The sequence below is a fragment of the Equus przewalskii genome, chromosome 1, assembly GCF_037783145.1.
Source record: "Equus przewalskii isolate Varuska chromosome 1, EquPr2, whole genome shotgun sequence".
Classification (NCBI taxonomy): domain Eukaryota; kingdom Metazoa; phylum Chordata; class Mammalia; order Perissodactyla; family Equidae; genus Equus; species Equus przewalskii.
In genome coordinates this window covers 121,272,038-121,276,867 of record NC_091831.1, presented here as the reverse complement: position 1 = coordinate 121,276,867, position 4,830 = coordinate 121,272,038, and positions in this window count along the sequence as shown.

The window sequence follows — 4,830 nt, the reverse complement described above, 5'->3', positions numbered from 1 at the left end:
TCATCTTGAATGGAAGACTAATGCTAATACCCTGCTAAGTGAATTGGACAATGGGGCAACTTTGAAAAATTAGAAACGGGAAATTGAGGGGCTGGCTCCATGGCATAGTGGTTAAGTTTGGTGCGCTCCACGTCGGTGGCCTGGGTTTGTGGGTTGGATCCCAGGCATGGACCTACACTGCTCGTCAGCCATGCTGTGGCAGCAACCCAAATATAAAGTGGAGGAAGACTGACACACATGTTAGCTCAGGACTAATCTTCCTCAAGCAAAAAAGGAGGGGGATTGGCAACAGATGTTAGCTCAGGGCTAATCTTCCTCAGCAAAATCAAAAAGCAAAACAAAATAAAAAACAGGAAATTGACATAATCTGACTTGCAGTTTAAAAAGATGACTCTAGAAGACTTGAGGCATGTGTGTCAGGATCCCATTCTAAGTTGAAGGGAGATGTGACAGGTCTATACAAAGATAGTGGCAGTGCAGATGGTGAGGAGTAAATGGATCTAAGAGTTATTGATATAGAGTGGGCATGACTTGGTGACAGATTAGAAGGCAATTATGACAGGAAGGAATTAAATATGATTCCCAAATGACTAGCAGAATAGTGGTATAGGAGTAGAATGGGGAGCTATGAAGAAAGAAGATGAATTCTGCCTGGCATATGAACTTCAGGTATGTGACGGACATTCAGGTGATATGAAGTAGACGAGTTTGGAGCTCAGAGGATGTCGATTAGATAGATGACGACAGATAGATAGCTGAAGATTTGTTTGCATGTAAATGAGATCACTGAGAAGAAAGTATAAAAGAAGAAAGAGGACAAACCCTTAAAAACATGATTGGTTGTGGAATGGGAGTTTGCTGGAAAAATCAGTGATGCAGGGAAGAATGGTGTCACAGAAGTCTGGGAAGAAAGAATTTCAGAGGAGGAGTGATCCAAATCTCAAAATACAAGGAAATGTCAAATCATGATTTACTTATTGTTGACAAGTGTCCCTTGATTTGGCAATATGTAGGTTACTGTTGGCCTCAGTGAAAGCAGCCTTTATGAGGACTACAGCCAAATTGCAGAATCCTGCAAACTGAATGGGAAGTAAAGAAATGAGACAAAACTCGCAGTTGTTTCAGCAACTTGACTGAGAAAAAGCAGCACTGAGCTTTGAATTTGTGTGAAGACAGGGGAGACGTGCCTATTTGTGTGCTGAGAGAAAGGAGGCATCCATAAGGAAGAGCAAGGTGGGAGGAAATGGACTTGAGCCCAGATACAGCTGAGTACCCAGCTTTGTCTGTGTGTCCGTGTGTGGTGTCCAAGAGCAGAAAGATGTCTGGTGCAGTGCGGGGCGGGGCAGTGGCCGACGGCCAGGTGCAGTACAGGGTAGAACTGACTAGGTGAGCTTGGATCCAAATTCCCTGAGGACAAAGCCCGGCTCAGCCTAGCAGTGCAGCCATGAGCAAGTCATTTAACCTTTCTACGCCTGTTTCCTGACCTCTCAGAAGAGGATAATATTGATACCTACCTCACTGGTTGGGATGAGGATTAAATAAATTAACATGCAACAAAGGGCTTATACCAGCGCCTGACACAGCAGGCACATACAAATGACGAAGTGCTTTTGTTCCCCTAGATGGATCCCCACAGATGTCTTCATTCAAATTTCTGATTTATCTGACTCTAGATAAACCTCCACATAGTTTTCTCTGAATTTCTACGTTCAAATATATTCTCTTTTATAATACATAGATTATCCAGATACCCCCAACATGCGCTCTCTCACATTCAGCTGCACAGCAGCACAGCACAGACACGCCCCCTTCCCAGCCATGTCTGCCTGCCAGCTGGTCTGTCCCCTCTCACACACACTCCCTTTTTTTTGATTGGTTTCCAAAACGTCCCTTTCTAATTTGCTATAAAGTGAGCCATGAAGAATTTACTAACAATGAAGAGAAATCACAGCTTAGTATCAGCTATTTCAGAGGAAATGAGATTTAAAATAAATTCTAGAAAGTGGTTATTTTGGAAAGGAAGGGACTGGGACTGGAAGGGGGACAGATATAATCTTTCATCTCTTAAAAAGCAAATCGGAAACAAATACAACTACTGAGATGTGATAAAGCTGGGTGGTGGTTATACTGTGTTTATTATTTTATTCTTTACAATTTACTGTTTGAAAGACTTGAAATCATTAAAAAATAAAATAAGCAAGGTTCCTGGATATTTTCATTTTAAAAATCTCATTGAAAAATGCAGGAAAATACACACACACACACACACACACAAAGAACTGCTTCAAAAAGTATTTTTAAAAACAACGGTGAGGACTATAAGATTTATGTATATAGTTAGAGTGAATAGTAATGAAAAAATTCAGCAAGTAAATATTTCACTGAAATTAGTTAATATGTATTTATATGTTATACATATATTTATTAACAGTTGGTATAAAAGGATACGAATTTTCAAACTTTCAGAATTTATTTATTTATAAAGGAAAAAATACAGAATGATTTTAACAGACAAAGCACCCAATTCCTATTTATTTTCTTAGTGGAAAAAAAAGTACATGATACCATACATTGTCATGGCCTGTATTGATTAATCTTACAAGTGATACTGACAAAAACTATAAAATCCAAACTTTAGAGGGCTGTAATGTTGCCACCAGGCATGTATATCTACACTAATATAAATTCAGTCTGTATCCAAACAATCCTTTTTCACCCTTTCCCAGTATCACTTGGCTTTCCTCACCCTTTTGCTGTCATCAGTAGCGCTGTGGAGCACCTGTGCTCCCAAGTCCTCTGCTGTCCTATCCTTATGTTAATCCACTGACGTGCACCTGAAAACACCAGATTCTAAGAAGGGAGGGGTACCTGGCACATGGCCTCAACTCCTACCAACAGGGGGCGCTGACTGTCCTCCCAGCCTCCATTCACTCCCTTACTTTTACTCCCATTAGGCCTGCTTTGCATCCTTAGCAGATTCATAGGAGAGCACAGGCGGACCCTTTGTGCCCTAAGACGACTGGAGCTAGCACATCGGTCCAGGCACTGCCCCGCCCCCTGGTGGTGCACAGAGAACACAACCAGGCCCTGTGCAAGGTGGGGCACTAAACCCACAACCCGGGTAAAGGGAGACGAGGTGGGGAGGCAGTGATTCTGTGCATCGCAACAGACTGAGTGGTCGCTGCGGGGACCGCCTCTGACCCATCAGCAGGTCAAGGTCTGCTGATGATCTTCAGGTAAATGCCCTCATGATCAGAGGAACGGTGGTGGAGGTTGGGGAACAGCACATCCCATCACTGACAGTCTAGATCGGGCCACATTGATTTTTTTTTTTATTGTAAAAATAATAACATTAAAGAAAATGTTTATAACAGGAATAAGAAATCGTAGAAACTTATTGCTCTAACACAAGTGTTTTCATGGTCTCTTCCTTCATTGACTTGAGACTTCCAATTTAGGTCTACTCTTTTTATTTAACATTATCCCAAACAATAGCAATGTGACAGTTATGATCACGAAGGAAGCAGGGGCATTTGAAGTGTAGCAGCATTTCTGCAGGGCCCTTGCCTGGGAACGCCCCACGGCTTCTCTGGGTCACAGAAGGAGGCTCCTTTGGTGGGTGCAGATGGTAGACCTTAGCTTGTGTTTCTCTAGGCCTGAGCCCTGGGCTTGGCTAATCTGGGCTGTGTGAAAACCTGTCCCCAAGAGGACTCTGCAGGTAGAAGGTGCCCACCCTGTTCCTACAGAAATAGCACAAGAAGGCAGGGCTGGCGTAATTCCAACCAAGTCCCCAAAGGAGTATGATCGAGGGACTGGTGGATGCTCTTTAAAGACCAAATTTTACTGGGATCCCTCTCCGGCCTGCTTTCCCCAAGACTCTGTACCCACCAGGCTGGAAATTTTCTGAAAGAAACATCTGGTACCTCCCCATCGTCCCTGCAGCCCAGGACCAGGTAAAAGAACTCCATAATGATCAAAGGACTCCTCATCTAAAACAATTGCTGTCCACTACTGCCCCGGCCTTGGGGCTCCGCTGTCACTTCTGAACATGAAACCACCAGGAGGCAGCCTGAGCCCACAATGAGCCATTTCCTCCTAGAGAAAACGGGTCACTTGTGCAAAGACCCACTTCCAGAGCCACATGCCCACCTCCTGGCCCCGCAGACTTTCCTCTCACGGTCTCAACTATGCCATCAATTCTCTGAAGAGATGCTATTGGGCTGAAAATGGGTGGGAGGAGGGGGGTGGAAGTTTCAGGCATTTGGGGGAGTCGACTGGGGCCTAGGTACCAAGTCCTTCAAATTTAACACCTAAAATGGTGCCAAGACCACAATATGTGTTCAATAATATTTAAGTAATGGTTGCATGAAATTGAAGTAACAGGAAACCCAAAGCTGAAGAAAAGCCCTAAGGAAGGAAAGTGTGTGAGTATGCACGGGGAAGGGCCATTCTGTGACCAGGTTGGGTCTGGAGCCCCTGCCGCTGCCCAGAACTGGGGCCCCTATAATGTTTTATTCTGCATACAGAAGTCTTGGAAGTCTAAGTGACCTCCCCACTTGGAGGGAAGTGATGAGGCTGAGGATGGGGATATGTGTCTGGACTATGAGGGCGGTAGGAGAGACATCACATAATTCACAGGCTGAGCAGGACAGCACAAAGGCTACAGGTTCCATTCCCAGCCCTCGGCTTATAAAATCCCTCCAGAGGCAGATACTGAGCCCAACCTGGCGGGACCCTGCTGAGCCCTATTACTCTCAGTGAAGGCCAGTCCTGGGAGCTCCCCGACCCCAGGGCCACTCAACGTTTTTTTACACAGGTAATCCATGTTCA